The 20754-nt window shown below is 36.1% G+C and overlaps 1 protein-coding gene across 11 annotated transcripts in view; it reads right to left on the minus strand.

Moving 5' to 3' along the window:
* GTDC1 (glycosyltransferase like domain containing 1) overlaps positions 1 to 20754 on the minus strand; it is a 424521-nt gene that overhangs the window by 324200 nt on the left and 79567 nt on the right. For all 11 annotated transcript variants that reach the window (XR_009009059.1, XR_009009061.1, XR_009009060.1 and 8 more), the window contains exons 3-4: positions 9853 to 9923; positions 7049 to 7128 (exon numbers count right to left, since the gene is read on the minus strand). The gene's annotated coding sequence lies outside the window, so the exon portion shown is untranslated. The remainder of the gene's footprint in view (positions 1 to 7048; positions 7129 to 9852; positions 9924 to 20754) is intronic.

The raw sequence follows: 20754 nt of genomic DNA on the forward strand, positions 1-20754 counted from the left end.
GTGAACTACATTTTTGTCTACCTCCTCTAACAGTTACAACTGCTGTGGTAGTTCAGTTTTTTGGTTTTTTTTTTTAAACAGTATAGCTAAAGGAAATTTGCCATATGCCACTGATTTATTGAAAAAGATGTGCTAAGTATAAATATCTCATGTGGATTTTTAAAAACTAAAGCTAAGTCACATTAGAAACCCATAATTAGCCCCCATATATGATGTCAATGCAGTTACCTATAATATTCAAATAATTTTCCAACCAAATACCAAGTAATAATTTTAAATTAGAGGACGTGTTGTATTAATATATTCCACAGACACCTTACTGCTACTAGTTGTAGGAAGGTACGGTTTCAGTGATGATGGTTTTAACGATTTTAATCCCACACACATGAGAAATTGATTCCACAGGCTAATCCACACATGGCTTGATACCTTAAACTTCAATCAATTGCTGAAAATATATTTTCTATTTGCCTATATACAGTACTTGGAAAGTTGAGCTTGGCAGAGCAAAAATAGAAAGCTTAAACACAAAAAGGTGTAAATTGAGGAAAGTAGAATTTGAGTAGGATTTCCCAATAGGTCATCAGAGGTTTACCTAGTATTTCCTAACTGACCCTTTCCCCTCTTCCCTTCTGAACCTCCAACCACCAGCTCCAACACACCCAGGTTCTACTTAAAAAGCAGCCAATAACCCAGCAGAGTAAAATAGGGCAGTACTGAGAAAAGTTCGTATTACCTTCCAGCCCACTCACTTATTTTAATGATTCATCAGGGAAACCCCAGTTGTTCAAATATACCTGAAATCTCATTAAACAAAAAAAAAAAACAAGCATGAAAAGATTTCTGCTTTGAAACATATTGTCATTGATTCCCCTAACAGAACCTATTAAGGGTAAATGTGTAGTAAAAATATATTTTGCTGAAAAAGTTTCTTCAAAGTACTATAATACACTCTATTATGACATGGGGGGAAAAAGAGACAAGGATAAACAGATCCTATGAAAATGTTATTATAAAAAATGTCATAAAAATCATGCATAGCAAATACATCCTAACCCCTAAAGCTTCAATGTAATCTCTGAAGACTGATAAATAATCTAACATTGAATGCAGTGCAATAAACTTGCAATCCTAAAACTATAGGCATTCACAATATTATACACAAATAAAGAAAGTCTGACCAATAGTAAGGCATGAAATTGGATTCCTGAGCATTAATTTGAATTGAAGATAACATACAACAGAAACTGATCATTATTCCATTTGATTATGGGGCATACAACCTAACATTTATGATAACTTGTATACTACTGTGTACTTAAATAGCAACATTTTTTTTTTAATCTTGGGTTCATACTGAAAAAGATGTAGCACTCTAATATTCTATTCCCCCACAAGGCTATGGATATTCTAATTTCATCAACTCTGACTTTTATTTCCTGCTGTGATAACTAAGAAGTGAGGACTTATGCACCAAAACCAAGATCTGGTAAGAAGACTTATATGCCACACTGTTTGTGAGACAATTTAAAGCTATTTTCAAATGTGCTGTTCCAAATATATGATTTGCAATGATCTTTTAACACATGCTCTTTTTAAAATTACAGTCATATATGCATATACGGCTATTTAATTTTCCCTGACAAATATTTTCATTCTTTCTCGATTTGGTATTTAACTTTCTGCTTAAAAATATCCATCACTTATGCCATGACTTGAATTAACACAAAGTCTTGGTTATAACTATCAGTATCAAATGCAAATTCGACAAATACCTACATGTACGTGACAGTATGACATCATTCACTTGTTTTCAAATATGCATAATTTCCACAAACTAGATATATATATATGTATATACATATAAAACAAATTCATTACCTTACATTTTGTAAAGTAATATTCCACAGTAATAGCAAAATTATAACTGTGAAAAATTTTTCTGTTAGTGTACTGGTTTAATTCCACAGACAAATAAAATATTAACCCTCTTTCAATTTGTCATTGCTATCAATTTCATGAATAATTTTAAACTATAAAAGTAGCAATGAATTAGTTCTACTGAATACTAAAAATATTTTCAATTTGCTGACATTTTAAAATGTGGCAGTGTATTTATGAATCAATCGGAGATTTTATACCAGAAAATTATCTCATCACTCATTTGAACTATTGCATTACCCTTTTAACTAGGTCTCCATGCTACCATGCAATCCAGTTCCCATCACACCATTCTCCATAATCCAGCCACAAATAATCTTACAAAATGCAAATCTGATCATGAAGTGACATGCTCAAAAACCTTCCATATCTCCATCACCTAAGGACAAAACCCAAGGCGCTACACATGGCAGTTAAGACCTTCCTTTTCTGGCCTCTTCCTTTCTTTTCACTACAGCCTTGTTTCCCCTTCTCTGACTTCAATCCTCTTCCCCCACTTCCCCAGGATCATCAAAGCAATACCAAGTACTCACACTCACATGTCTATTTTACACTTCTGTGACTTCACACCTTTATCTCTTTTCCGTCAGCCTTTTCTTCAAGTTCACCTGATGAAATTTTCTTAAAATTTCTGGGGCTTCCCTGGTGGCGCAGTGGTTGAGAATCTGCCTGCCAATGCAGGGGACACAGGTTCGAGCCCTGGTCTGGGAAGATCCCACATGCCACGGAGCGACTGGGCCCGTGAGCCACAATTACTGAGCCTGCGCATCTGGAGCCTGTGCTCCGCAACAAGAGAGGCCGCGATAGTGAGAGGCCCGCGCACCGTGATGAAGAGTGGCCCCCGCTTGCCACAACTAGAGAAAGCCCTCGCACAGAAATGAAGACCCAACACAGCCATAAATAAAAAAATAAAAATAAAAAATTTCTGCATGTGAATCACCAACTCCGAGAAGCCTTTCCCAGAACTCCTCTTAAACATAACTTCTTTTCTACTCTGTACAGTAGCATTTTACTTGTTTCACTCTATTTCCATGTTCTGCTTCCCTATGGGACTGTAAAAAATTTGGAGGATGTGGATCATGTCATTATTTTCCTGGAGGTTATCCCAGGATCTGCTATATAGTGGATGTTACTAAGTTTTTTTGTAGAGTTGAACTGAAGATCAGGAGGAAATGGGAAGTTGATTCTGCCCTTAAAGAAGTAACATTGTTTTCACCTGAACACAGGTCCTGAGCAAACCAGTGTCAGGCAGCACTATACTTGCTACTAGTGATTTCCCATTATTCCTGAAGCCTAAACTAAATCAAGCAGCTAGTATATCTGAACACATTTTATACTCTCTTTCAAATACTTATTCTTTTTTCTTAATGTTCACTGAATTTATTGAAATGAATAAATTATTTTCATGTAGATGAGTGTTTGTCTTAACCTACTAATGCAACAGAAGTAACAGTGATTAAAGAAGTGGGAGAAACACCATAAGCAACTGAATTCTAGGCCAAAGCAAGTTTCACGGCCTAAGAGAATATCTGTGAGATCCATGAATTTTGAAAATCACCTACCGTTTTTTATTCTGTTTGATCTATCGTCATCCTAGTTTAATACTAAAAGTGGAAGTAGGATGAGAAACCAATTCCCTCACCATCAATCTGGAGATCCCATTCCACATTTAGTAATTAGGCTTTTATTCAACAGGGAAGGAAAAAAGGCATTTTTAAATACTTTCTGCCAACAATTATGCATTTTATAAAAGTTTGACAAGATGAATAATGTATTTGCTTTCTCAAGATGGCATTTCTCCAAGCTTTCCACCTTCCTTGAAATGGGCTGCAAATCAGCTCAGTGGGAGAAAATAGGGCTATGTGACCCATTCGGATATGGACCCCTAAGTGGAGAAGCCAGGGTGAATCGCAGAATCATAGATGGAAGGAAGGCTGGTGCCACTGTTCGATCACTTCTCTTTTATAGAAGAAGAAATAGAGACTATTGGCATCAAAGAATAAGTGACAGAGCAAGGGCTTAAACCCAGGCTTTCTAACCCCATATTCACATATCTTTCCATTATACTTCCTTCCAGGCACCTGATATGACCTAAGTAAAAGGTGCCTCCATTTCCTAGTCTTTGTGGTTTTTGGATTGAATATCAATATTTAATAATTATTACTACGTAATGGTATACATTGCAGTATAAATGTATATGCATGTGGAATGTAAATGCCAGTATAAGATGATAGATATATTTATTGCATATTACATTTAAAAAGAACTCCCAATAGTTTGTAAATCTAGGACATCGGTGGTATAAGTCACACAAAACTGAATACCAAATGGTTAGGATCACAAAACTCAAACTTTTGTGACTTCTTCCTGAGTCCTGTATAATCATCCCTCCCCTCCCCTCACAACCCTTATCCTTCATCCCCCAGCTCTAGATTGGCAATTTTTTGATAGGATAATAGGATGGATAAAAGACAATATCCAAGATTCATATAGCAAGAAAGGTGTAGAGTGGGAGGGGAGGACGTCAGCCATAGGGCTATATTCAGTCTATTTCATAATTAGCTACAGTCACCATCAAACAAAGTCCGGGTCCCCTTGATGTAACAATCTGTAGTACGTCTCAGTACTTACCCCTTGTAGACTATATTTACATGAGTGATTACATAATACCCATTTCCTCCCCTGGATATTAAGTTCCATGAGGAAACTGACCAGGTCTGCTTGATTATCACTATACCCCCAGCACGTAGCAAACAGAAGGTGTTCAACAAATGTGCACTGAGTCTATAAACACATAAAACCCTTTAGCAATTCCCTCGACAATTCCTTCCTAATTCATCCAAGACCTTTATTATTATCAACCAAAAATAATCACCCCTTACTACCACTAATTACTATTTACTCTCATGGACAGAACTTAATGCACACTTTCTATCACCATCTAAATATACAGGTGGCATCTTATTGTATTCAAAATGACACACCTCATTCTAAGGAAAACAGTTCTGCCAACAGTCCTGCTGAGGTGTTTGGAAATCATGTTTCATACCATGGGCAACTACCTTCTCTGACCTGACTGGACTCTGTTAAGAATATTTAACCAAAGGACAGTCAAGTCTATAGCCTGGAAGGATTCAACTGATTTAATCATTAGACTGACATTTTTTATTAGACAGAAGCATTATCTTGCTACCCTACATGGACTTCTATGCCAAATTTTAACTCAGACCTAGTTTGTGCAAGGTAATTATAAATATATACACCAAACAAATTTAAAACAAAATGACTAACAGATTCTTAACTACCCTGGCACTAGTGCATCTCACTCAAACATCTTTTAAGAACTTAATACGTATTAACTAAAAAAAAATTGTTGAGAAGTTTCCCTCTCCAAGTGGGAGGCACATGTCACATTTTCAGTTAATTCTGAAACAGAGATAGCAGGGTTACGCTAACACACAAGCATTCTCAATGTCCTATTTGAAGTGCAGCAAACCAAGCAAACATGGGTGGCATTTCCTTGATGAGTTGAAATAAATGTCACCAAGTATAACGTTCTGGATTTACTCACTTCCAGTGAAAAATAAAAAGGACATAATCTCACAACTCAATCTGTTTATCAGTGAAGGAAATCAACTTAAAAGAAATGCAAAATCAGGGGGCAAAAGAGTATCAGGTAAACAGTTGGGAGAAGAAAAAGAAATTTCCATAGAGGAGTAGAGAGCCAGAAATAGAAATCCTTAGTATTGATGTTAGATACCTTTAGTATTTTAAAATTCATTTTATATCAGTGAAAGTCACCCTGCAGTAACATATTTTTTAAATGGTGTTAGGAAGTATGACATGAAGCCAGTATCAGAATCTGTCCTTTAAGATCCAAATCAATAAAACCATAAAGATGTATCAATTAAAATATTTAGTGTCACTTCTCTCATCTCCAAAGTTCCACATGAATATAGAAATTTATTAGAAGTAGCATTAGTTCAAAGTGTGTTTTCTTCTATTTATTTACTGTAACAGGTCTTTTTCTAGTTGCCATATATTTTTCAAGCATCTTCTGATTTGCCAATAGTCTAAGACATTTATTGGTGGTTTAAGAAGTCATCTCTAGATAGAGTCTAGGGACTGTTACTGATAAATTTTAAAAAGCCCAGAAACCCAGTTTAGACAAGGACTGAGTAAATCTGGGGCTAATAGATGTGTTAATGAGAGCTGTATCACTATTTTTAAATATCACAAGGGGCATATCATTAGCTACTCACTATTATAAGAGAAAGAGTCAGTCTGATAATAATAGACTGGGATTTTAATATCCTGAAGATATTTAGGAATGAGCCTATTGAGTAATGTAAAGGCATTACACAGACAAGGGTATATAATTTCTAGAAGGTCTACTCTTCTCCATAGTTTTGCACAGGCTTGCCCATATCATCTGACACACAAGTTTCCACTAAAAGAAGATAAGAGGCAATAGCTCAAAGTTCCCTGATTGGAGCAAGCACTATGACTTTTATCTATCTAGCGGCCTTGCTTGTCACTATTATCTCTTTATCAAATGGTTTTTCAAGGAGACATTCCAATAATACAAATATTTGGTCTAATGAGGCAGACCCTACAGCACAGAGTATTCTTTGCAAACTACCCAAAACCGCACTCTGCATCCTCACTATCTCTTAAGGAAGTAATTTCACAGTTTGCAAACAGTGTGTTCAAACAGAGTAAGGTTGCTTAGGAGTTAATTAATTCCCCCTTGCAACTCTACTAGCATATATGTGTTCCATATCTGGGACCGTAAGTCTCTCTACTGGATTAATTAGCATTCAAAGTTAACAAACAGCCTGAATCACTGTTGAGAGAGATAATAACTTAAACTCCTAAAACTAGGTATATAATATCCTGTATTTCATATAATGGTCATTCAACTGATTTTAGTAGAACTGAATGAAGTAAAGAAATACTTTGCTTCCACTTATCCCTCTTGCTCAATGGTCTAATGTCCCTTTTCCTGCCTTGTTTCTAAACTTTACTTGCAAGAACTAAATTTAAAATATCAGATAAACTCCTTCAGATTGTTCAGAGTAAATGCCTGCCGGGCGCAATGTGTTACCTCTCCTGGGAGCACCTGTACGTGACAAAGGAGCGACAGGTGATGGTGAAATTTCAGCCCTCTGCAAGGTACAGTTGATCCTTGAAGAACAAGAGGAAGAGGGAGGTTAATCCATGTATAATTTATAGTAATTTCCTTCCAATGTGCAAATCCAACCCACCACAGACCCTAGAGTACTGTAGTATTTACTACTGAAAACTATCCTGGTATATGCAGACCCATGCAGTTCAAACCTGAGCTGTTCAAGGGTTAATTGTAGATGAGAATAGTTGTGAATTAAAAGGACCCTTCTCAAGTCCTGAAAACACAGCCTGAAGGCTGCTACCTACTCTACTAATGCATAAGGCTAGATCTGCTTGAAAGTATTAAAATGTCCTATCACATTTGAACATAATACAAAAGGTTTGAAAACTGTGCGTATCTTTTGATTCAACAATAACACTTCCAACAATTAACTCTGGAACTTGTCAAGAATCTTTAAGTCTTTGCCCCAAATTGAAAACAATCAAAATATCCAAAAAAAAAAAAAAAAAAGGATTTCTTATGATCAAATGATTAATGATCAAAAATCATAATGAAGACTGTTTACTGGCATGGGAAAATGTCTCTACTATTGTGTGCATGAAATGAATATATTAAAATATATGATGGAATGACTAGATAAACATGAGAGAGTGCACATGCACACAGGTAGATATAAATAAGCATTTATGGTAGAATTATGAGCGATTTTGTTTTTCTCTTTGTACTTCATTTTATTCTTCAAGTTATCTTCACTGAATATGTTTCAACTTAAAAGAAACTATAAATTTTTCTTAACTTTAGGGAAGGAGGCCAAATCATTTGAAATAACAAACTACTTCCCAATTACTGAAGGCTTCCTCCCCTTCAGGAGATTGCAAGTGGTTTTCATATTATTTTAACTGCTATTGCTATAAGGAAACTTATTAAAAAATAATCATCAAGGGTTAAACTAATGCAGCTAGGGTTAGTCACAAACACTATAATTTGATTTTGCAAATACTGCTTGCCTAATGCATGAAATAAAAGTAATACTCAATTAATTTAAAAATGTACTCGAATTATTAAATAATTATAAACAGATCAAGATCTTTATTTACTATATATAAGAAACCTGGAGCTGTACTTTGACAGAGCGTGTTAAGAACTAAAATATTATTTTGGTACTTATGGTTTTGAATAGGAACATGGGTAAGTATAGCACAAACTCAAAGTTTTAAAGTTCAAGTAAAATGGCAAAATTAACTGGAGGCGTAAATAATTAGGTATGCGTCTTGAAATAAGGGGAAATATTTAATTAAGGTGAATAAAATTGAAAGAACTTCTAGTTTCACACTTTATTTCCAAAGTGTCTGTATTAAGAAAGAAGAAAAATGTTATTGCATTATCATCCATATGTGTTACACGTTTGAAAAAAGAAAGAGACTCATTGGCTATCCAACTACTAGAGACACCGTCCTGCAACATTAAAAGACTGTCTCCTCTCATAACCACTCAGATCATTCCTATATTTAGATACATGCAGTAGATGAATGGATACTCAATAAATATTAACTGGATACTTGATAAAGCTGAATTTTATGGCATGTGAATTATATCTCAATAAAGCTGTTATTTTTAATTAATTAATTAATATTAACTCAATGGCAACTTAGGCTTAGTAGAGAAATATTTTTAAATGGAGCCTCCAAGTTCTAGTACTTTTTACAATTTAAACACCATGTTTCATTTTCAAGTAATAAGAAATAACTCTATTATTCCTGGAATTGTTTTCCAATGTAACTGTTTCATCATATTTCATTTTTAAAATCACCTATACTGAAAAACTTCACTTACAAATGTAGAAAGAAAACAACCTACCACTAAAAGTATACAAGTAATTAAAAACTAACTTCCAGAAAACACAAAAATACTAATAAAAATACGAAACATGTAAATGAAAAATTAGAGACAAGCTTATCATTCCATCTATTTTTAAAGGGAAACTAAGAATACACCTATCAATATATAACTTTCCATATTTTAAAACGAGCACGAACTTGATATGAAGAAGAAATCCTAATCCTAGGAAAGAGCCATGTGGCATTTTTTAACTTTTATTACCAATTTGTTGACTCTCTGTCCCAGAGCAGATCACCTCCAACATTAGTACTCTGACCTTACAGAAAAGTGACATAAAGTTTATGGTGAGAAAAAATGAGTTTCTATGGGTTTCCAAAAGGGAATTCTTATGACACTAAAAGCCATATAATAATATTGATTTGAGGGTTTCCCTGGTGGTGCAGTGGTTAAGAATCCGCCTGCCAATGCAGGGGACACAGGTTCGAGCCCTGGTCCGGGAAAATCCCACATACTGTGTAGTAACTAAGCCTGTGCACCACAACTACTGAGCCTGCGCTCTAGAGCCCGTGCTCTAGAGTCCGTGCTCCTCAACAAGAGAAGCCACCGCAATGAGAAGCCCGTGCACCGCAACGAAGAGTAGCCCCTGCTCTCCGCAACTAGAGAAAGCCTGCGCACAGCAACAAAGACCCAATGCAGCCAAAAATAAATAAATTTTTAAAGAATAATAATAATATTGATTTGATAACCAACTTTTTTACTGCCAAATTACAAACTTCAGATTTCTGGAAAAATATCCAAGTGAATTTGCAGTAAAATACAATAAAAGAGAAGGCTGAGCTCATGATAAGCAGTCTAGGTTGCTTTGTAAACTTTAAATACACATATAAAATAATTTTTTTAATCAGGTCTTTTTTTCAAGTTTTCAGTATCTCAAGACTGACCTTGTTTACTTTGGGACTGACTGACGCTCTTCCAGACATTTATCCAAAGTCAGTCATAAGCTCACACCTTTCTGAGAAAATAGAAACAAGGATTATTTTCTTGTAAACCCATCCTCAAAAATCAATTAGAATATTCAAAATATTCCATTCTCACAAATGAAAATAAGTTGCTTGCTGAAATGACAGTCTTCCATTTCACTGCCTTAAAAATTAAGCTGGCATGGATAATAAAAGTGTTTTCTAACTGGATATGCTTGGCATTCAAATATTTTTAAAACAAATACTAATCCATAATTAGATTTCACAGGCACAATCTATAAAAAATAGAATTTGTTTTTATTTTTCTGAGAGCAATATTAATGATTTGATATCATAAAAGTTGTAACAATACCATTTGCTTGCATAAAACAATAAACAAACCCACAAATGAATGTTTATTTTCCTTTTCAGTCTAGTTTTTACCATTCATTCATTTAGCAAATATCTATCGTGCCTACTATGTGCCCATCATTGTTCCAGGTACTTGGGGATAAACTGGGCAACAAAACAAACGTTCCTGTTATCATAAGAAATTTCTTTCTAATTGGAGTAAAACGACAATCATCAAGTAAATGTACATCAGATGGCGGCACGTACTATAAAGAAAAATAACACAGGGTAATAGAGAATAAGGGCTGCTGAGGACTGGGGTTGGGGAAGGGCAGGATTTTCTATGGAGTTGACTGAGGACGCTTCACTGATGATGAGATGACATCTAAACAGAAACCAGAAGAAGAGAGGGAGGAGGCTCTGCAGACCTGGATCTAAAGCCTTCCAGGCAACAGGCACAGCAAGATACTGAGATGGAATATGCTTGGCATGTGCAGAGAGCAGGAAGGTCTGTGTGACGGCAAAGCATAAACGAATTTGCTTTATTCAACAAGCATTTATTGAATGATTACATTCTGAAAATTAGGCTAAGTGTTTTGTGATATTAAAATGACCCAAATATAGTTTCTGGCCTCAAGCCCGGATATAACTACAATACAGAGTGAAAAATGTTATTAACCAGTTGAACTGGTTCTCAAAGAGGGACCAATAGCAAGTTCTACTTCAAGAAGATGAACCAAGAGCCTAGGAAGTACAGCAGCCAAAATCCCAATTACAAAGAAGAACTGAAGAAATGGGCAGATACTCTTCGTTCATTCAACTCTTTTCTCCTTTTGCTTTCTTCTATTGTAGAATTCAGGCTAAAATACTTAGTCTCCACAGTCTTCCAAAATGACATAGTGGAAAGAAGGCTCAAAATTGGAAAGCGCCCACTACTGGGAGCCAGGACACTTTTGCACAACTCTGAACAAATCAACAACCTGCAGGGCTTTTAGCTGACCCACCCCAAACCTCTGGTATCAGACCCTCCCCTCCCAAGCCCTTCTGCCCTCAGCCTCCCTTATCATCCTCAACCTCAACTACATTTAATCTGTCTCCCATTCTTCCTCTGAAATTTACAGGTACCTTAGTGTCCATCCTCTCAAAAACATATGATTATTTCTACCTAAGAAAGAAAATTACTTAACAAGAAACAAGACCTCTTACAATTTGGTCCCAAGTTCCTTTTTAGCCTCAACTCCTATCACTGCCACAAGCCTACCATTACTCCAAACACAACAGACTCCTTGCCATTTATCAGACATTCCATATACGTTCCCATCATCAAGCACTGCTAGTGCTACTTCTTCTTTCTGGAATCCTTTCACCTTTACTACCTGTCAAATTCCTACATATATACAGTTCAAGACTCCACTGAAATCCCATTTCATCCATGAAGGTTTAAGTCAACTGCTTACCCATATTCACCCTATCAGAAGTAATTACTCCTTCCTCTGTAGTAACACCAACTTGGCTTACACCCCAATAAGAGCAGCTACCACAATCCTACTTATACTATCGTTGTAGAGTATATGTGTGTGTCTTCCCAACCAGATTTTGTTTCTGTGGCAGCAGAGTTTGTGTAGAATTCATATTTATATCTATGCATAATCCAGCAAAGTACTTTGTATGCCAGGCATTCAATTAATGTGTTTCAAATTCTCGCCAATAGACTATAAGAAACCCTCACAAAAGGCGAGGGGGCAAAAGAGGTATTCCTGAATTGAAGATTATAGCAGCATTATAAAGTGAACTGTCCAGCAATCAGCTATTCAAATAAGTTCTAAATCATTGCAAGTATCATTGAATGAGGACAAAGACAACAAAAAGTAAACCATGAGTGCTTATTGGGCAGCATAAAACTAAAGAGGAATGGGGAAATGCAAAACCTAAAGTTACCTATATTAGGAAGCATTACCAAGGGATACTCAAACAACTCATTTAACAAATATTTACTAAGTGCCTACTTTAGGCCAGACACTCTATTAATTGCTGAGAATACAAAGGTGAAAATAGTGAGAAAAGGCTGAACTTTTACAAGCAATATTTTTAAGTGCAAAGTGTTGGCCTATAAATTATTACTTCCTGAAGTATGACCAAAACAGCATCTTAAGGACCAAGAGACTGACTATGGATACCCAATTCCAAATCTAGAAAACTATCTTGCCTAAATTGTGATTATGTAGGCACTCTCTCCCAGGACTGCTTCTGAATGTTAAAAGGGCCTCCTTTATTTTCAGTGACTATAAACTGCTCAGATAGAAAATTTGAGTTCCAGATACTTGAATACATTCCCTGCTCTGAGATAAGTTCTATCCATGCACAGGTTGTTTTAGTAATTAAGGTGCCAACAACCCTGCCATCGTGAATGAAAAGGGAGGAATTTATTAAAATAGTGCTATATAGGGGATGTTGTATGGGAGATAGTGGATAGTTGTTTGCTTTGTCCTCTGAGGTCAAAATAAAAGAAACAGAATGAAAATACAACAAAAGGGATTTAGGTTAGACATAGGAGGAGTTGTGAAGCACTGATTCACACTACCAAGTTATACCCTGAGCCATTTGTTCTGCAGATTTTGAAAAAAGACATAGTCTGCTTTCTTCTTAGTTTAGGGCAAAGCAAGCAGATGTAAAGATGACTTCTTAGGGTTTCTTTCAGACATGTTTTTCTATCGTATGTAACCATTTGCATGCGCAGTGGAAAAATATGAAGCTATCACTCTAAGAATATAGCCAAAATGCCACCTAGGATAAATTCTGATTTAGTGTGCTCTTAGCCATAAGGCTTCCAAGGGTCTAATAACTCCTCCTTATAAATCAACATCAATAATATAAATTATCAAATGACTTATTTGCCTCATTAATAAATTCAAATTGCTTATTTCTTCAAAAACTGAAATCTTAATATATGAGAACTACAAAATATCCTTGTTTAAACAATAATCTATTCATGGAGTTAAAAAGAAATTATATTTTTTAATTTACCCATGGAATAACTTGCTCCAACAAAAGTATTGGTACTAAGTCATTTTGAGGATTTTTTTATAACCCTTGTAACTGAATATCTTCTACTCAAAACGACTTTAACATCTTTACATTGATGTCCCCTTAGCAATAATGAACAATTTTGTAAAATTTAGTCCACAACCCTCACAAATTAAAAATATGACTGTGCCCTTTACATATATAAATGATTTATACCCATTATATTAACAAATATATTTCTTAGTGCTTATTCATTCATTTAACAAGTGTTTTATTGAGGGTCTATCTCGGCACTGTGCTGAGTGTAGTAGGGACACCAAGCCAAGATGACCTAATTAGAGTTTCTGTCCTCAGTCACAGAAACATAACCTCACAATACCAAAACACATGTACTGGATGTCAAAAGGGAACAAACATCAAGTTGCTTTTTTTTTTTTTTAACAAATTTATTTATGGCTGAGTTGGGTTTCTGTTGCTGCACGCGGGCCCTCTCTAGTTGCGGCGAGCAGGGGCCGCTTTTCGCTGTGGTGCGGTGGCTTCTCCCGCTGCGGAGCACGGCCTCTAGGTGTGCGGGGTTCAGTAACTGTAGCTAGCGGGCTCTAGAGCGCAGCCTCAGTAGTTGTGGCGCACGGGCTTTGTTGCTCTGCAGCATGTGGGATCTTCCCTGACCAGGGATCGAACCCATGTCCCCTGCATTGGCAGGAGGATTCTTAACCACTGCACCACCAGGGAACCTCAGCAAGTTGCTTTTGATAAATGGAATACTTATAAATGGAATGGAATATTTCCTGCCATATCAATAAACAAAGGATGCCACAGTCATCAACGATTGCAAACCTCCAATGTGAGCTGGTGAGCACTGAGGAGACTCAGGGCTGAAAAGAATACCTGCCATCTAGCAGCCATCAGACTGTGGCCACTCCCTGTAGTGAGCCCTAAGGAAACTCAGGATGTGAAAATACAGGATACTGGCCCCAGATAGCTGAGGTGCATATCAAAGGAATGATTTCAGTGAGCCCAGATTCTTGAATCTTCCCGTACACAGAAAAGCGCTGAAGTCCTTGAGATACCTGGTTTTCTTTAATTAACAGTATTCTTTTGACGTTCCCGACTACCCGCCCTTTTGTTGCAAAACTCCTATATATCCTGGCTCCTCCCTTCACCTCCTTGGAGCAGTTTCTCAGAGTTATCTGAAATGCTGTCTCCCGGGCTGCAGTCCTCATTTTGTCCCAAATAAAACTTAACTCGCAATTCTCATGTTGTGCATTTTTTTAAGTCAACACTTTCTACAACAAGTACCCCGGAAGTTCAAAGGTCCAAGCAACTAACTATACAAAAAGAACTAAGGGGCTTCCCTGGTGGCGCAGTGGTTGAGAATCTGCCTGCCAATGCAGGGGACACGGGTTCGAGCCCTGGTCTGGGAAGATCCCACATGCCGCGGAGCAACTAAGCCCGTGAGCCACAATTACTGAGCCTGCGCGTCTAGAGCCTGTGCTCTGCAACGACAGACCGCGATAATGAGAGGCCCGCGCACCGCGATGAAGAGTGGCCCCCACTTGCCGCAACTGGAGAAGGCCCTCACACAGAAACGAAGACCCAACACAGCCATAAATAAATAAATAAATAAATAAAAATTAAAAAAATAAAAAAAAAATAAAAAAAAAAGAACTAAGGAAGTATGGCAGATAACTTCAGGATGGATCACTTGACACTCATTCCAATTCTCCTTCTCCCTGCCTTCCTCCAAAATAAAGGCTAGAAAGCTAAATACTTTTTATCTCATTCTAGAGGTAGTTAGGTGACACACTTTTGGCCCCTGAGATGTAGGCAGAAGTCCCCAGGAGTGGGCCTCTCTTTCTAAAGAAAAAGAGAAAGTTCTCCATGAAAACTAGGCTTCTGGCCTCCCTTTACTTTTCTTCCTGCTTCAAAGTAAACACAATTTCTATAGGTACAAAAGTCATCTGTGGAATAAGAAGCAAGCATTATGTGCTAAGGATGATGGAGAAGGATAATGTTACCTGGACCCCTGATGGCATCAGTTACCTGTGAACTAACTGCCTCCCGACTTCTTACGCCAGGAGACAAATAAAACCCTTACTCATTTAAGTCACAGTCAGTAAGATTTTCTACCACTTGGAGCCAGAGGCATTTTTACCATTAAAAGAAAGCTACAACAAAGAGGAGATGTTTGAGTTGGACTATGGCTCCTTCCTCCTTAATTCAGCTGTTATCTAGTCCTTTCTAGCTAGAGGAATTAAAAACAATTTTGAATTTTCATGTCCACAGTTTTACTATAATTTTCTGTAATCCAGATTACTTAAATAAACGTGTTCTAACTCTTCCACAGAAATACATTTGTTGCATAGTCATTACAAGATTTTTATTTCTTTTCCTAACTGAAACCTTCAATCCCCCAAACCTATAAAATAACATTTCTTATAGCATGCTATAAATCATTCATATATGTAATATACACATACAAATAAACAGCTGAAGAAAGGGGTAAGAAATGAGAATGAAGAGAGAGAAGGAAAGAGGAACCTAGCTTATTTGAAAGTATAAACTATGTTTTTCAATTTTGTGAGCATCTTAAAACATATCTTCAGGGCTTCCCTGGTGGCGCAGTGGTTGAGAGTCTGCCTGCCAATGCAGGGGACACGGGTTCGAGCCCTGGTCTGGGAGGATCCCACATGCCGCGGAGCGACTGGGCCCGTGAGCCACAACTACTGAGCCTGCGTGTCTGGAGCCTGTGCTCCGCAACAAGAGAGGCCGCTACAGTGAAAGGCCCGCGCACCGCGATGAAGAGCGGCCCCCGCTCGCCGCAACTAGAGAAAGCCCTCGCGCAGAAACGAAGACCCAGCACAGCCAAAACTAAATTAATTGATTAATTAATTTTTTTTAAAAAGTATCTTCATAATAAAGACCTCAAGATAATGGTATTTTTAAAATAGGAAAGACTCCCCACAACTTGAAATCAGTGTCTCTGTTTCTGAAAAAATTTCAAACTTGAAAAATACATATCTAACAAGTATTCTTCATCCAATTTATCACTAGCATTATTATATCATTGCCATATCCCACCTATCTCTATTAGCCTCCCTAAGGTAGTAATCTGTCTCTCTACGTAAGTTTCAGTTGGTCATATTTTAAATGTGTACTGTTCTTGAGATAGTTTCAATTGTACACTGCTAAAACGATTCATTAATTTCAACCACCATCAACTCCATATGCCACACATACTTTTTTTCTGCCTTTTTTGTTCAAATATATTTCACTGTGGCCATTCAGAGGAAAATTACACATTCCAATAACATTTGAGTTCCTCTCTGTTACCCTTTCAGTGGCTCAGAGTAATGATAGAGTAAAGAATCATGTTCTTCACAGGCTCTCCTTTTTTTTTTTTTTTTTCCCATTTGGTAGAATTTCAGCTTCAAATCTCTTGTGCCAAAAAGCAATGGGTAATGTCTAATGCTCTTCTCTAACAGCAGTACTTTGGAGGGAAGGGGAGAGAAAGTCAGGAGAAATCACTCACATTCTCAGCTTTTAAAGAGTCTTAGCATATGGAATAAGCAATCTCTTATCCTATTTTCCTAAAATAGAATTACGGAATCATAATAGGTAAAGGGGCCAGAGGAAAAGGAAAAAGAATTAGAAAATTTTACAAATATCTCTGAGTATGGGTAATGGCTAAAATGATGAAACTATTGATAGTTCTAGCCCTAAATTCCCAGCAAAATCAGTCAAAAAAAAAAAAAAAAACAAACCTATACGTTCATAAAACCTGGGGCTTATATACTCCTTGGCACTGTTTATAGGTAGAGACTTCCTCTGTAAAATAGATAAAAACTACATCTCATCTTCATGAGACTGCAAGAATGGGAGAAATAAGGATACTAAGCATAGTCCGATAACATAAATGCTTCATTTTAAAACCAACATTCAAAGACAATCTACTACAGTCCATATGAACTCAAAAGAAAATTCATAGAATAAGTTTCCTTTGTTTACGTCATCTCAACTTCAATTTCATCTGCAGTTATCTCCTTTAAAGCAAACACTTCTAGGGCACTTACATGATAGGAAGTCCTTTTTCTCAGGCCCATTTTTATTTGGTTATCTTTTTAGGTGCACTAAAGATTGAGTTTACAATAAGCTGAACAGACAGCGTACAAAAGGCTTTTAGAACTATACCATATGGTCCAGGGAAGGGAACAATCTGGACGATCCCCATTTCAATCTGCAAGCTTGTCCACCTCTATAACACATTACACTACTGTAATAAAATATTAAGATGGAAACGTAAAAGCAAAACTAGTCTATCTTTAGCATTACCAGGCAACCACACTTCCAAAAATTAACTGATAAACTTAATAAACATTTACTTTAATTTATATTCTGAAATTTTGGTATGCAACACCAGGCATACAAACCTAGGCCACTATTCACTAGAAACAATATTTCGGCAGGGATATGTGTGGGTATTCAACTTATGCTTCAGAAATTTGGAAGGAAAAAAAAAAACACTTTTACGGGGGCATATTGGCAGGGGCTGATGTAACAGATGACACATTCTTGGAAATCAAATAAAAGCAATAGGGAAATACCCATTGTTGCCTGCTGAAGGCCTAATCACATGGACACAGCTGGAACCAATGTAGATCATTCATTAATAAAATTGTATTGTAGTAGCCACTTTTTGATGCATTTCAATTACTGCTGTAGCCAAATCTCTGAATTTCTTTGTTCCATGTTAGTAAGATTGTTTGAATGCGAAATATGAGAAGATTTAGAACAGGGGAAAAAAAAAAAAAAAACCTGCTCTCATGCTAAAAATGAGACTAGCTCAAAAAGCTAAATGTCACTTTACCTTGCAATCTACTTACTCTATCAGCAGCTTAAAATATGCAGCGTAAACCTGAAAGGGGGATTCATATGGTACTATGGATAAAAAGTGAGCAGTGTGAGATGCCACAGAAAACATATGAAATACTTGTGAAAGTATTCTACAGAATGATAATATAAGATGTCGGGCAGGAGGAATTAAAATGTACCAAAAACTAAGGGGAGAATCAAACAACTGAATTAAAACATACTCTTTCATGTAATACTCTCTAATGACTTTTAACACTGAAGTATGTACTATACGCCTCAGGGAAGGTCACTCATATTTTTGACCACATAAACTTAGAAATCACTATTTGTCATTATATGTTACCAATATTTGTTATCAAACAGCACCTACCCAGGAGTTAGGTTTAAAATCTGTACTGATATTCAAATGAAATAAAATACTGGCTATAATTATAAACGTGGTACGTAATATAATAAAGTCCTGGTTAAAATAATAAATTTGGTATTAATCCAATTTTGCTGGCATCCGTTAATAATTGTATTTTTCCACGTTTCTACAAATATAATGATTAAGTTTCTATATCATAATTTCTGAAAACTGCATAATATCAAACTATAAAGCTATAGCAGCCTTGATATGTGTCCTGAATTAAACAAAACTGTAGTATTTATTACTTACAAAAATGAAAAACTCAATAGCATTTATCAAAAACACTGCTCAAACATTATAGGTCTTAAATATATTTCTACTATGCCTCTGTGTACAGTTAGAATAAACAAATAAATAGGACAATTCATGTTTCAATTCCTAAGTCATCGAAAGATATATTCCTACCACAGAAAAGATAAAGGGCTTAATTGCAAATAAAAATTATACCAATGGAGAAAATGTATTTAAAGTCAATAAACAGTATTCAATATACAATTAACATTCAACATACGTGAACATACAGAAGGAAAGAGTTTTTGTCTGTATCATCTTTAACCTCCAATTCTAATATTAAAAAACCTTTGTAAAGCAATTATACTCCAATAAAGATGTTAAAAAAAAACAACCTTGACACAAAGGACTCAAGACAGTCATGCACTTAACTGGACCAAGAGGAAAAAACAATTTCACTGGCATTCCTTCTAAAAAACGTCATCATTCTTAAGCTTAAAATGTTGACCTGGGCTTCCCTGGTGGCGCAGTGGTTGAGAATCCGCCTGCCAATGCTGGGGACACGGGTTCGAGCCCTGTCTGGGAAGATCCCACATGCCGCAGAGCAACTAAGCCCGTGCGCCACAGCTACTGAGCCTGCGTGTCTGGAGCCTGTGCTTCGCAACAAGAGAGGCCGCGACGGTGAGAGGCCCGTGCACCGCGATGAAGAGTGGCCCCCACTCGCCACAACTAGAGAAAGCCCTCGCACAGAAACGAAGACCCAACACAGCCAAAAATTAAAAAAAAAAAAAAAAAAAATGTTGACCTAAAGATTTAATTAATATAACTTAACAAGCACCTCACTCAGATTCATTTTAGCTGCTCTACAGAAAAAGCCACTTAAATACAAGTTTAAAAAAAAAAAAAACAGCACTGGAGGGACTCAAGAGTCACAGCATTTAATACACATGCATTATACATACAAAATCAATTTGAGTATTTGTTTGTTTTGTTAAAGTAATGAGCCAATATGTTGCTGAACCTGTCTTGAGAATGAGAAAATAACAGGTGAGTTTATTTAATGCATACTTCTGATATACCTGTTTTACAAATCCTTTTAATTATTTTAAAGCATTTTTTAAATTAAAAATCTCTGGGGAAAAAAAAAGAACAACTCTTAGATTGCACAAGTTTGTCTTAATGTATCCATAATAGATATATTTTCCAGCATATATGGCATACAAAAATGTTTCACCTTAATCATTCTAACACAAACCACTGTTTACTTTCTTTTTAGTCACATTTGTTACACATTTACAAAAATACAGGAGTTTTTCCTCCCAAAGTAATTTTCTCATTGCTAGAAATCATTGACAATTTTAAAAATAAAAATCAGTCAAAATAATATCAATCTCCTCCTAAGAAAACAAATTCTGCCTGTTTAACTATTCGTATCTTGATTGTAAAGCACTAATTTTTAAAGTAGATTACATGAAAGTAAATCATTTGTTTTGCTTAATACAACAGAAAAAACATTTACATTTTGAGGAACATTACGAAATTTCATAGAATGTTTGCTCATAGTGAAAATCTAGTCTCCTCTTCAAATCGTCACTTAAAAATCATAATGCTACATTTCCACATCCCTTGCAATAATAGGTCACTAATTACAATTTAGAAAACATTGGGAAACTTAAAAAATGCTTTTGTGTTTTACCTTGCATTTTGATTTCAAAGGAAAAAATTTTTAATGCACATCCTTGTATTTAATGGAAGCTCACTTGCTTATCTAGCTACACTTATCAGACATTCCAAAAATGAGTATTCAATCTATACAAGATATGAACTGACTCTGAGTCTGACAAAAATAGAAAACAATAGCAAGCTTTTTGGTCTCAACAAAAGATAGCTTGGCAAAAAAATCCATATAATATAAGCAAATATTACTGAAGAGTTTCAATTCAAATAATAAGCTGTGAAGCAAGACAAGATTCCTACCAATCAAAAATACTATGTCA

The sequence above is a fragment of the Balaenoptera acutorostrata genome, chromosome 8 (assembly GCF_949987535.1).
Source record: "Balaenoptera acutorostrata chromosome 8, mBalAcu1.1, whole genome shotgun sequence".
Classification (NCBI taxonomy): Eukaryota; Metazoa; Chordata; class Mammalia; order Artiodactyla; family Balaenopteridae; genus Balaenoptera; species Balaenoptera acutorostrata.